The sequence below is a fragment of the Mytilus californianus genome, unplaced genomic scaffold (assembly GCF_021869535.1).
Source record: "Mytilus californianus isolate M0D057914Y unplaced genomic scaffold, xbMytCali1.0.p SCAF_11, whole genome shotgun sequence".
NCBI lineage: Eukaryota > Metazoa > Mollusca > Bivalvia > Mytilida > Mytilidae > Mytilus > Mytilus californianus.
In genome coordinates, this window is record NW_026262593.1 from 10639911 (window position 1) to 10655195 (window position 15285).

At 32.0% G+C, this 15285-nt stretch overlaps 1 protein-coding gene across 1 annotated transcript in view; it reads right to left on the minus strand.

Moving 5' to 3' along the window:
* The window catches only part of LOC127719523 (collagen alpha-1(XII) chain-like), a 565245-nt gene that overhangs the window by 535967 nt on the left and 13993 nt on the right, over positions 1 to 15285 (minus strand). The window lies entirely within an intron of this gene.

The window sequence follows — 15285 nt, forward strand, 5'->3', positions numbered from 1 at the left end:
CAAAGTAATTGCATGGATGATACATTATCATAATTTTAAGATATCGTTGTACTCTAATCAAGGTATAAAGAACCATATGTATTACCCTTTATTTAAATGATAAAATTTGCAATTGTCAAAAACAATTTTAGATCCAAAGATTTTAATAGCAGGATATTTAAAAATCAACGTGAAAACTAATTACAAACTATTTAATTTAATTTGGAACACAGCATTTTATTTCAAAATAGCCAGTGGCAATTTTTGTTTTAAATATCTTGATTACGATACAATGAAATCTTACCCTTGTGGTCATTCATGCGTAGTTACTTAGTACACAGGAAAAGTATGTACTATGAAAATTAGAAGGCAAATATAAGCAATTTGATTGGACGAGAAGTTGTAAGTATGTGCTAATGTATATTATTCCCTAGCAATACCCGTGGAAGGCTTGATATAAAATCAAGGTAATTTGCAGATCAGTATTAAGCCGTGTCTCTAGGCCACACCGTGTCAGGTGTGAATGTCATTTCGAATGGATTATAAGACAGAAGGTCGAGTTTAATTCACAAATTAAAATACATATTAAAGGTGGTGGCAAATACAAATAGATCGTCGTGGAATATTAAATTATATTTAGGGGTAGGTCCATTGTTAGCCAAATCATGATATTGAACATGTATTTCATTTCCATGTAGGATGAATAAATTCAATGTTATAAAAATGATAAATAATGTTCAAATTAAATCTAAAGGAGAAGTTATTAAAATCAAAATGATTTTTTAATTTGGTCAGTTAAAAACGAAGATACTAATAATCAAGTGTTATAATAAGAGTATATCATTTGACTGATCAAAACGAAAATATTTTTTTTTATAAAATTGGTGTATCTAAAGCTCGTTTGATTTACCTTATACGCTTAAAAATTGTACGGAAACACTCTAATCTAAATATTTGAAATCTTGTTATGTGTTATTTGTGACCTGGTCAAAAGGCGTTTAAGCAATATCGGAAACCATCTGAAGTCAACTTTGCCTATGTAGAATGGAACCAAAAAATACATAGTTTAGCCATGGAAAATTTGTAATACTTTTGCTTCAATGTAAATATTCACATATATAAAACATTCATATATAATTATGTATAAAACCTCGTTCACGCTGTGGAAAAAAAACGAAATCACACAAAATCATTTAACACCGAATTAAGTTTAAGATAAATAACGGGAGCTCTTTTGGTGGAACGTGGCTGTATCTGTCTGTTCTTCAGGCTACTTCAGTTAACAATCTTCCTTTGTTTTTTATCCAATAGAACAAACTGTTTTTGATTTCAGAAACCTTTTATGATTCAAAACTGTTAGATATTCATTGTTTAAGAAAAAAATCCACTGTAACTGTACTACAATCAACTTCAAAATGAGGAGTTTATTTTGGTAATAAAAACGGAAGTTTTCATGATTGGAAAGGGTTATATTTTTTATATTTATTCAATTCTAAGTCTCGAATATAAATAAGAAATAAAACTGTAAAGGTGGGTGTAATTATCAATGTTTTAAGTTCGGCTGAAACGTGTTAATCATATATTATTCTGTGCAAGAAAACGTTTATGATTTGTAAATAAGACAGACTGTAGGAATCAGATTTTTTGTGCTTTATTTCTTGTACCTTTGCAAGACTTGTCATTCATTTTCTTCACTAGGACACATTATTCCCACTCTAAACAGACAAGAATACTCCTTAATAGCGGACATGCAGTAGTATTTTAAAATTTCTGTGATTTAATACCAATTAAAAAAAAAACACCGAAATTAATTTGATACGCAATGTTTCCTTAAAAATAAACATATTCTCATTCGGTCTGAAAATAAAATATGAATTTGGTATACAGAACATTCAGAAGTGTGAATGTCATAAAATCTTGTTATATCAGAAGGGATATTGAACGCCATTATAAACGTGAACCTGTATACGCAAGACCTCATTGGACGGCACCTAATCAGGTAATATACTTGTAGCTCTGTAATACCTGGAAATGTCAAGGTAAATCACTACCTATACAGAATGTACCATGTCAAAGAAATTCTCACGATTGTGAACCATGACCATTATTGATTTAAGAGGGACTGGGTGGGGGAATGATTTAAATTCTGACTAGATTTTTTTTTCAACTTATATCACTAAACTAAAAATAAAAAATAATTACATCCAGGAACAAAACTCTTTTTGTAAGTTCATAGAATACTCCTTAATATCGGCTACAGTACTTAGTGGAAAAGCAGTATTTTTAAATTTTGATAATTTAATACTTAGTAAAAAACTTAAATTAATTTGATAGTCAACATGTTTCCTTCAAAAATTACATATCCTCATTAGGTCTGAAAATAAGATATGAATTTGGTATACAGAACATGCAAAATTGTGAATGTCATAAAACCTTATTATCATAAATTGGTATTGAACGCATATATAAATATAAACCTGCATATACGTGAGACGTCATGGGACGGTACCTTGGCATATACAGGTAATATACATGAAGTTCCGCTGTAATATCCGAAAATGTCAAGGTAAATCACTACCTAAACAGAATGTACCATATCGCAGAAATTATCACGATTGTGAAGCATCATCAGTCATCTTTTAAAAGCTGTCCTAGGTCGGTTGAATGGTTTAAATTCTGACTAAACATTTTTTACTCACCTAAAATTTAGTTTTTAAATTACATCCAGGAACTAATTTTTTGTTTGTAAAACGTTTTTCATCTGTAACTTTCGATAGAGGTGAGTTGTTTTTTAAATTCCCTTTTGGAACAATGATTTTAATTTTTTAGTAAAGTTAGAATCATAAATTGGCTCTACAATTAAACGTACACTCCCCTCCACCCTAAAACATTTACACATGATGTATATTACATCTGATAGTTTTTAAATGGAAAGTTCCAAGTTTCCGGCCTGTACACTGATACGCTCAGTAGTGAAGCGATGTATGAACCTGTATTATGTAACTGTGTAATAAAGAGTTTTTTAGCCCGACAGGAAATCGCTTGAATACCTGCGCGTGTCACCTCACAATACCTCTGGCAATAATTCCTTTAGCCATGCTGATGATCATATTAGAGAAGGACAGACTTGAATAAATGTATTGCATAAAGGCTTGTGACCAAATTAGATTTTTTAAAACAATTTTACACGGAACACCGCTAGTTAATTATGACTTTAATATTTGAGAGAATCCATAAAATTAATTGCTCTTAAGTAATTCCCATACATGTATATATTTACTTGTTTCATAACCTTAGTAAAAAATAACAGTTTAAAACGACAGACCATAGTTATTTAGGAAGACAAAAAGATGTCCAATCGGCCGGCGTTTCCGACTCTTAAACCTATTTTTAAACATTTTTACATCGCGATGACCTTGAGGTCATCCCGATGTATTGCTATCGCCTAGATTTCCATTATGTAAATTAGTTTTGGGTTTGTAACCGATCTATAAACATGATATATACGCGCACATAAACGAGTGCAAAATAACATTCCTTATCGTTTGATATAAATACATCTCTTCAATGAATACTGATAAAAATATTTTTGTTTACAACATAAATTAATAATATGAAAATGTTTTGTAGTTAGATATATATATATAAGTAAAAAATCATTGATAATATCAATGCACACGTACCGAAAAATTGTGTTAAAGCATGCGGAAGAATATCTCAAAGAACGTTTTGTGAAAATACCGTCAAGGACCGGTAACTCTGTAATTGATTTTGCGGGAAAATATGAATGCCTACTCGTATCCAATCTTAGAAAAATCGAATTTTTACAGAAAAGTGTCCACCATGCACTTGCATTGCACTATTTTTAGAATAGTAGAATAGAATGATATACAAATGGATTCAAATCATATATATATGTAACTGTTATTTTAATATAATATAAATAACAACTCAGTGTATACTGATTTGTATCACTACAATATAATAGTTATTACGGTGAAGTTGAATTTCCTGTCATTTATTCATCATCCACGCACGAACTTGTCTCAGAAAAAAATATATCTCTGTACATTAACCTCAGTTTTAGGTAAAGAGATATGTTGTTTTTTTCTGAGACAAGTGCTTTTGACCATCCTCAAGAACTTGTGGTCATCCGATGTTCAGTACTTCAGTACTTTGATTCCGTATTAAATTAGTTTAAAACGTTTGCCGATAGGTAGTACAACATGTTTGGTATAATTCTTTTTTTTTATCGGGAAACAGGGATTGCATTTGTCATTACCTTGTCGGGTTAAAAACAACCATACGCCTGACAAGTGATTTCTACATTTAAAATCGATGCTGACCTCTTATCTAGGGGAATAAAACGTTAATATTTATGAATATGTGCTTTTTTATACATAATGAACATAATATAATTATTTTATTTTTTTGCGAAGTTTCCCTTTAAAGAATATATATTAAAGTAGTAAACAATTATAAGAAAAAGGGATAAAATTCGACGAAGAAAGTCCAAAATTACTGGAAAAAAGGAATTGCATGATACGGCTGTCATTCATGAAAAAACATAATCTATAAATTTCGTTCGTCCGAGGTGATTTTCAGGATTTACCTTCATCAGCAATACTCAAACCTAAACATTTGAAAGCCAGGGATGTATCGTTATGTAGAAACGTTAATAGAGCATAAGCAACACGACGGGTGCCACATGTGGAACAGGATCTGCTTACCCTTCCGGAGCACCTGAGATCACCCCTAAGTTTTGGTGGGGTTCGATTTGCTCTGTCTTTAGTTTTCTATGTTGTGTTTTGTGTACTATTGTTTGTCTGTTTGTCTTTTTCTTTTTTAGTCATGGCGTTGTCAGTTTATTTTCGACTTATAAGTTTAAATGTCCTTTTGGTATCTTTCGCTTCTTTTTAACCAAATGAAACATAAAAGAATAGCCAAAGCGATAGCATACATCTGTACACTTAAAAACACGATGCCCTACTACGTGTATTTAGTAATGTTTTCATACTGCTTGGGCTAAACCTAAAACATACGTATATTGTCATAATGTTTACAGGATGATGATTGAAGTTTTTAACGACCTTGACTGGCTATACAGCCCTCGCACGGTCGGCTTAAAAATATGCAAATAAAAATTTAACAAAACTGTAAATATTATATATTCGGTTTGAAATTAATAACAATTAAAGAAATTATCAGATGAAAACAGATGAAAAGTAAATATTTGACAGATATTTGGTCGTATCTATCTCGACCTATGTGGACTTAACCATAGTAGTTTACTTCTACGTCATTCTGTCTCTGGTGGAGAATTGTCTCTGGTGGAGAATTGTCTCTGGTGGAGAATTGTCTCAATGTCAATGCTACCACATCTTCCTATTTTTAAGGAAAGATTTTAACATATATCGTTCCTGATTGTATTGTTTTGTATTTTTTTTTTATTGTTTGTTGCTTTTTTCATTTTTCTTCCATTGACAAATATCCATGTCTGATTAATTTTTAACATTCGTTACATAATATGAAAAGGTATAGAAAAGCCTAGACATAAACTGTGTAAGGCATTGATTTAAAGTCATAAGAAGGTTACTGAAGAATGGTTGTTATCAAGCCTGACACTCCACACCACTATACATATAAATTAAAAGATCTAGGAGTAACTTACGAATTGGATTTGTTGTTATGTAAGAAAGCTGTCCACCTTTAGAGTTTATATTGGTTCTATTTCTTGAAGTTAATTACCGTGTATTAATTTTGGTTTTACTAAGAATTCGTATACTTTCAGTAACTGTGTTTGTTATATATTTGTTATGATTACTCAAGCCCAGTTTAAAACAGTTTTTATTTCTTATGACGCAAGAATCTTGTTATCAGATTGATAATTACCGGGTGCAAATAAAACTTATTCCAGTTCACCAAGGGATAAAATTTTTTAGAAATTTTTAAATTAAAAAATTGCAAAAATTATCAAAAAAAAAGTAAAATTTTGGTAATATTTGAAATTTTTTTTTTTTATTTGGCTAATTTCAATAAAAAAATTTAATTTTGCATTTTTCAAAACTTGCCAAAATTTAAAAAATTAAAAATTCCCCAAAATTCCCAAAGATCAAATAAAAAAGGTAGTATTTGACAAAACACAACAACATCAGTGTTGAAAAATGTGTATTGGAATTTTATTCATACGAATTTTTAACTTTTACACCCTTCATAAGAAATAAATTCGTTATCTTGGTATAATCAGAGGTGTACGGTTGCACCTCAAGGTGTATGAATAATCAACACCGGTGTAAAATTCTATACACCACTGAGTACACCAAGATAACTAATATTATAACAGTTCTTCGACAGCACTATTGTTTACATATTCCGTAAATGTGATCCTAATTCAATGCTATGACTTTCGGTCTCAGTTATTTTTTTATCGATTCCCTTAAAATTGTATCAATCATGATATTGAGAAACGATAAGAATATTGAAATAAACTACACTTTCAATATAATGGAATTTTATGCGAAAGTCATACTAGTGAGAGGTTTAACAAGCTACAAAACCAGGTTTAATCCACCATTTTCTGCATAAGGAAATGCTTGTACTAAGTCAGGAATATGACAGTTATTTTCCATTCGTGTGATGTATTTGAGTTTTTGATTTTGCCATTTGATAATGGACTTTCGTTTTGAATTTTCATTGGAGTTCAGTTTTTTTATTATTTTAGTTGTTTCACCAATATCCATGTGCTTACAACAGCACATTCTAAATATTAATTCGACTGCCGTCTTTGAAACGTTGTCCTCTTAATTCAGACGGTTTTGCAATTGTGTCATTGGACAAAATGCCTCTATGGCAAGATAATTTTACAAAAAAACACGTGGATATCAATAAATGTCCCGCCCAATGCCAAAAAATGACAAACCTGCTCCTCATTTTGTTCAAATAATACTGTTCAGTCATCAGTGAACCAGAGGTCTTTTTTGGCTCTCCTTTTCCTGAGACATAATTTGAAAAACCCAGGAACATCGATAACACTAACGAAAACCTATGTTGTTTTTGCACTTTGTGTTGATCTATTGAGTAAAGCCCTTTTCAACTGATTTTTTGTTCTTATGTTGTGCTATTACATAACTGCTGCTCACAAACATGTTTAAACCAGCCACATTCTCTATGTGCCTTCCCAAATTCAGGATCCTGACATTTAGTGGTTGTCTATCTGATAATTTGTATTTTGTATGTTGTTAGTCATAAATTCTCATTTTGTCATGTCGGGGCCTTTTACAGCGGACTATACGGAATACATCATTTGGCCTCTGCTCGGTAGTTGTCGCAACGACAATTAATAATACATTTCCTTATTTTTATATTAAGGTACGAGGTAATTGTTTATATATAAGGCGGAGACAATAAGAAGCCTACAACTACACATTGAACGGTGTCTTTCTCACTATATATACTATATAATTGTAAATGCAGATACCAGATTTCGTAGTCTTAGTCGAGAAAATTCCTACGTTATCGCTGCTCGAGGACATATTTGTTGTCTTTTCCAACAGACATTATGTATTCAAAGAGGTACTAATCATAAATCCCAACTAGCCTACATGTGTTCAAACTTCTATAAAACAGACAACATGCTTTCATTTAATTTGCAGGTAATATTAGTGCTTATATGTTATGTGGTTACTTGTGTATGTGCCCATATCTCAACTCACATATTTTCGGGGTCTTGGATTTTTAGATAACAGAATATTCTTCTGGTCCCTTAATTCCCTATTGGACAGTTAATGGAGTGTGGGCTCATATGGATAGTGATGCATACATAGGAGTAGATAATTACATTTGCAAAGCACCCGTAATTGTTCCTTAGAGAGGTCGTATAATAAGATTTGAACATCGGTAAACTCTTTTTGCCTCTAAAAGAGTCACAAAAGATTCGAAATGGTTATTCAGATTTTTTTATCATATATCTCAGGCATCGTACGCTGACTAATAGATGCTAACCGTCTACGTCATTTGGTCTCTGGTAGAGAATTGTCTCATTGGCAATCATACCATATCTGTTTATTTTATATTGAAGTTGTGAATATAATAGAGACGCCATCACTGTTTCTTAAAGTGATTTCAGTTGTGCTATTGTATACTCTCCGGTCTTGAGTAGTAAATGTCATCAGCACGAGCCTATGGCATTTACGCATCACAATTTTTGGGATTTGCTACATTTAGTTTTTATTCAAGAGGTTTTTTTTATAGTAGGTTACACTCTTTTCTCAAAAGCAATGTTATTCAGAAGAACGACTGAAATTAATTTCATACAAGTTATGATAAATTTAATTTATTTACAAAGTGGTGCAAACTAAATAGTTAATATTAGAATATCAACACAGATCAAGTCCACAAATATATACATAAATTAAGGCGACAGCTGCTACCCCATGTATAATCTCGCAAATCGTTGAAAAAGGAAGACGGTAACAGCAACAATTGAGGAATCTGCATGAATCACTCGTCTCTCAGTCAAAATGTCTAAATCGGACATAGGGCACAATCGGTAAAATTACAGATAATATACGACAATTTTAGTGGTATCTAAGATCTAAGACTGCAAAAACATGTCGCTAATGAGTTGAGACACCGAAACATCGTATCGTTCAACAAATTCGTGATACTAGTAATCACCATAAAACTTATTTTGTGTCGATTTCAATCATTCTTTCTCATAGAAGAATAGAGAATGAAATCTAACTCTGTTGGAACAGTTTTATGTTAGAAGCAACCCATATTAATGTAGTACTTATAGGTTGAACCAATCCAGGCAACCAATTCGTGATGGTCACCATAATCTTATGTAGTGTCGATTTCAATCGTTCTTCATAAATCTGTTGGGGCAGTTTTTGTGTAAGGAGCAACCCATGTTAATGCAGTCCGTATATTGTAAGAATGCACTAGCGTAACGTTTTCACTGAGATATGTAAACGCCACAAGATGGAGCGGAAGGTATGTACTACTTTCGATAGTATCCTTAACATCAAGATTTTTGATATATGGGATGTAAGTGTAAGACATAATAGTGTCCTGTGAAAAAGTGTCCACCTGGACAGTTTTTCATAGAATTTTGGTATTAAATAGTGTCCCTCAAGTGGACAGATTTTTACTGTAACAGTTATGAAATAGTGTCCACCCACAGGACAAGTGTTCATAGAAGTTGCTATTAAATTGTGTCCTCCAAGGGAAGTAATACAAAGGTCATTAAAATGATTTATTATACTTGAATTTTAATAAAATCTGAACGATTGATTAGAAATTGATTAATATACAAATGTAAACAAATAATGGATGGAAGTGAATATAGAGAAGAAATACCCAGCTAATGCTAATGACAATAAGAAGGAAGTGTGTAAAGTATAAAATCAAATGTGAAGAACTTTACTATATTTATTATGAGACGAAGGCAAAAGAAAATATAGAATTTTGGAATTAAATATTGCCCATTGCCATGAAATATTGTCCCCTAAGTGGACAGCATTTTACAGCAACAGTTATGAAATAAGGTCCACCTACATAGGACAATTTTTCGTAGTAATTGTTGATAAGTTGTGTCCTCCAAGGAAAATAATACTGAACAGCAATTGTTACTTATTTAAATTTAAATCATTATACATGTATATATATTCAAAAATATAAATAAGAAGATACATATAGTATGAGTGCCAATGAGACAACTCTTTGTCAAAGTAACAATGTATTAAAGTTTGCAATTATAGGTTAAAATACGTCAAGTAATAACAAGGCAATGGATATCATTTAATAATTAAATCATTTCAAAAAATGTTCTGGCGGACATAATGTCCTGTGAAAAAATGACCACCTGGACATAATTCAAATATTAAATAATGTCCATGTTCATGGACACTTTTTCATACCAAAGGACATATTTTCATAGGAAATTGTGTCCGGGACAGTACATTTAAATAAGTAAATATTGTCCATGGACAGTATTTACTATGAAATAATGTCGGATAGACATAATTTCATGGGGGACATTATTAAATCCTACAAAAGCACTCATTGAAATGTGAACTATTTAGTAATTCTCTTTTCTATGATTATGACATCAACTTATGAGACTTATCATTGTTATTTCCATGAGAAATACGACGAATTTCACAAGCGGAGCAAGATCTGCTAACCCTTCCAGATCACCTGATTTCACCGATGGGTTTTTGTAGGGTTAGTTTGCTCAGTCTTTAGTTTCCTGTGTAGTATTTGTAGACTCTAATTTTTTCATCGTTTTTCTTTTTGTCCATGGTATTTCTTTTTTTTTCATCGACTAAGGATTTTTTGATTTATCTGTTTTTCTTTGACTAAAGAGGAGCCTGTAATTAAGGGATTGCCTTTTGTTGCAGTAAACTATATTGGTTTGTTGTTTTGTACACCAATCAGACCGTAGGTTTTCTTGTTGGAATGTTTTGCCATGTCTTTAATAGCTTGCTTTGCGTTATGAGTTTTCTTCATTGTTGAAGGCTATACGATGTTCTACTGTTCGAAAGTTGTCTCGTTGGCAATGACGCTTATCTACTTTTGTATCTTTTCGTCTCTTTTTTTCCTCTAAATGCCTTTTATTCGACTGATTAAGATAAGGAAAAAGGATTGTTTGCTTACGCCCTATGACAATACACCCAGACCATACATACAAAATATTACAAACGCTCTTGACGGATAGAGAGAGCGATTCGGACAAAGGGGAGTAACGTTATGTTACTGTACAGAATTGTATAGACATGTCTGCTATATAGCAAATCAACGACTTAGATTTGTGTTTAGAATATTAATTTTCTGTAGAAAAAGCATTTAACATTTTCAAAATTACGATATTTAGAAATGTAGTCCCTATTTTCAACAGGAATGCACACTTTCATCTACAAAGTGTATCTATGAAATGATAAAAAATGTCGGACAAGCTAGCTGAAATTACTAGACAGGCATATGAACATGTAGAGGGGTATACTAGTTTTTTTTATTTTCAATTCCACTTTTAACGACATGTTTCTTTATTTGTTTGAGTTAGATTTCATATACAGGTATCTAAAAATGAAAAGAAAATAGAAATACCTTTTAATTTGACGTTCCTCTTAAAGATGGTGTCCTTTCTCTTAATATTTCAAAGATGTGCATATCACAGGTCTCCTTCTTCATGCATTGTATTAACAATCAAAATCGACAATGATTGTCTAATGAGAACTTAGCTTTAACATTAGAAGAGATTACTTTATGTTTAAAGTGTGAAGTTACGTTTTAAACGGACATCTCTGATTGTTGTACAGGAATTATTTTGTCTCGAATATCCGAAAAATTTAACAAAACTTCATATTTGTCAATCAAAAAGATAACTATCTAAAGGCATTCACGATACAAGATATGCATCTCTTTCAATTGAAAAAAAAATCCTAATAGTTGTAAACCAGTTAATAATCGTGATTTTGCATTTTCCTTGTAATATGATGAATGACAGATATCTATGTGTGATACACATATACAATTTCAGCGCTTGAACTGGTGAGGCGTGAACATGAAATATACACAATCGGTAAATTTACAGATTAGACGACTTTTCTTTTGATAATATCTCAATGAATAAAATTGAGAATGGAAATGGGGAATGTGTCAAAGAGACAACAACCCGACCATAGAGCAGACAACAGCCGAAGGCCACCAATGGGTCTTCAATGCAGCGAGAAACTCCAGCACCTGGAGGCGTCCTTGAGCTGGCCACTCAACAAATATGTATACTAGTTCAGTGATAATGGACGTCATACTAAACTCGATATTATACACAGGAAACTAAAATTAAAAATGATACAAGACTAACAAAGGCCAGAGGCTCCTGACTTGGGACAGGCGCAAACATGCGGCGGGGTTAAACATGTTTTTTGAGATCTCAACCCTCCCCCTATACCTCTAGCCAATGTAGAAAAAACAAACGTACAACAGTACGCACAGTAAAACTCAGTTTAAGAGAAGTCCGAGTCCGATGTCAGAATAGGAAACAAAAGAAAATAAACAAAATGACAATAATACATAAATGAACAAAGGACTACTAGCAGTTACTGACAAGCCAGCTCCAGACTTCAATTAAACTGATTGAAAGATTATGTCTTCATCATATGAAAATCAAGTACAATCCCTCCCGTTAGGGGTTTAGTATCATACCATCATAAAATATATGAGAAGAACATAACCCGTATCATGTCAACAACTGGTTTTAGAATAAATGTGTTTAATTCCAATGCAAAGACCCTATAAGTGAATCAATATTAAAGCCAAAATATTCAATCTTTAATGACCTGACAACAGTATCGTAACTATATCCCTTCTTAATAAGTCTGTTTAAAGGTTTTGTTAGCTTTTGAGGTGAATACTGACATTTTTGTGCTTTGTAAAGAATATTACCATAAAAGATTGGATGTGAAATACCCGAACGTATAAGATGTCTGCATGTTGAGTTATTTTTACGAATGATGTCCTTATACTGATGATAAAATTAGTAAATGTTTTGACTATTTTATGATATCGAAAACCCTGGTGTAATAATTTTTCAGTAATATATAAATTTCTCTCGCTAAAATCTAATACGTTGTTACATACACGAGCGAATCGTACAAGTTGAGATATATAAACACCATAAGATGGTGACAAGGGAACGTCACCATCTAAAAATGGATAATTAACGATAGGAAATGAAAAATCATCACTTTTGTCATAAATTTTTGTATTAAGCTTCCCGTTCATGATATAGATATCAAGATCGAGGAAAGGACAGTGGTCATTGTTAGTATTAGCTTTATTTAAAGCAAGTTCAACAGGATAAATTTCTTTAGTATACATACTGAAGTCGTCATTATTGAGAGCCAATATATCATCCAAATATCTAAAACAACATTAGCTTTATCGATATTCAAGTGACTTCTGATTCTGATTATAAAAAGTGTCAACTATGTTTTTTTTGTGTCGGAAGATCTGTCCTTATACTTGATAGGGAAACCCTGTATACCCGTTACTGACTTTTAGTCATAAAGCTCTTCCCGTATTCAAATACTTACACATTCTTGGTTATATATTTTGGTTTGATCGTTCCAGATCCATTGCATGCAATATCAATAATAGATGCTTTGATAGTGACATAATGCAAAACAAAGCTTTCTTAACATCTACAATGATTTATTTAGAAATTATTAAGAAATTAACGATATAACAGGTTCCAACTCCTTAACGCAAAGGTGACCTTTAAAAGATTTGCTATTCATTTGATGTACCTTTTGTTATATAGATCTGCAGATATTCAAGAATTTTTGCATCCTTTGCTTTCAATCATTTGAGTTTGAGCGTTTCTTTTGGCGGTAAATTTTAAAAAAACCGCTTCGGACGCAACACATTTATAAAGTCTTATTTTCATTTTGCCGCTCATAGATAATTTAATTTCAAACCAACAGTGAAAAACACCCTTAAAAGACTGAAAAAACGTTGGAGATCGATATACTTAAAGGCCTGAGAAACGACGAATATATTGAGGATATCCCTCCCAAATTGTTGGGTTCGAATCAAATATGTCAAAAACATGGGAGATGGCTTTGATGACAACTGGAAAACAATGACAGGAATGCACCGGAATAAAGAATTCAAAAAGAACTGAAAGGCGAAAGATACCAAAGGGACATTCAAACGCATAAACTGACAAGAAGCATGAACTAATAAATATAAAATACACGGACGAACGAAATATAATAGAAAATTATGTTGCAACTTTTTTATTCAAGAAAACAAATTATTAACATATTTGGTCATGTTCTTTTTATTTTTTGTTTTGCTCTTTAGATGTAAATATTTCATACTTAAGGGGGAGACTGGTGTTTGTGCGGGATAATCGTTTTTTCGTTTTTTGCCATTAACATTGTCATTTTGTTTTCGACTTTTGAATTTAAATATCCCTTTGGTTTCTCTCGCCTCATGCGCCGAACAAAAGTTTGACTTGGAAACAAAAAAAGAAATGGTTGTTTCCACCGCACTAAGAACCTCTTTTGTTCTTAGCATCAATTTGCGCATGAAATTTATAACGTGTTGTTTTCATTTTTTTGCTGTACAGGGTCGATACCTCTGCTGAAGGACTATAAGTCCTCTAGAGTATTATCAGCTCAGTAGTCAGTACTTTGGTACTGACATGATTTATAACAAATCATTCTAAAATTGTCCGTTTATATATTTTGAAATTATTAAGAAATTAAGGTTTCAACTCCCTCAGGCAAACTAAACTTCAGATGGATTTTGCTATTCTTTTTATGTCCTTTTTTGTCATGAAGCTCTTCGACTGTTTCGGTTCTTATACATTTTTAGATTTGAAGTATTCGGCTTTGAGCTTACCTGATGAAGGTAAATCCAGAAAAGCGCTTCTGACGCATTAAATTTATAAAGTGTTGTTTTTATTTTTTACAGCACTAGGTCGATACCTCTGCTGGTGAACTATCAATCCCCGAGTATATCATCAGCTCAGTAGTCAGTACTTTGGTACTAACATGATTTATAACAATCCTTTCTAAAATTGTCCGTTTATGAATTTTGAAATCATAAAGAAACTAAGGTTTTAACTCCCTCTGGCAAAGTTGGCTTTTTTTATGTCCTTTTTGGTCATCTATAAATGTAGCTCTTTAATTGTTTCGGTTCTTAGATATACCTGGATTTTAAGTATTCGGTCTCGGGCTTCCCTAGTGAAGGTAAATCCAGAAATGCTCTTCAGACGCATGACGTTTCTAACGTGTTGATTTCTTTTTTTACTACACCGATTTATAATGGAAAATAAAGTTTATATGCTTGAGAGGATAAATTATAGATAATGCATATTTTAAGGCTTTCCTGTCGTATAACAAACCGAGGGATGTCAGGATTGTTTTTTTTTTTAGTTAGACAGGATAATACAAAAAAATAAGATCACTATAGAGAAAAAAATATAGAACAAATAGGGGATAAATGAATAACTACTATTTGGTTTTAGTTAGAGGATTCTTTGAGTATACTCCAATCTGGTAATGCAAAAACAAAATATGGTTGCGTCTGGGGCTCTTTTTTTAGTTAGTTTGGGCATCAATCACATGCTGACGTCAGATTGAACTCCTATTTGAAGAACAGACATCGATAAGAGTGGTGAAGTCTATATGGTTATGCTCTATCAGTATACTATTAAGATTCTTTTTTAACTTCGGTATACTATACTTGTATTATGAATTGTACAGATCAATGCCATTCAAAACGTAAAAAAAA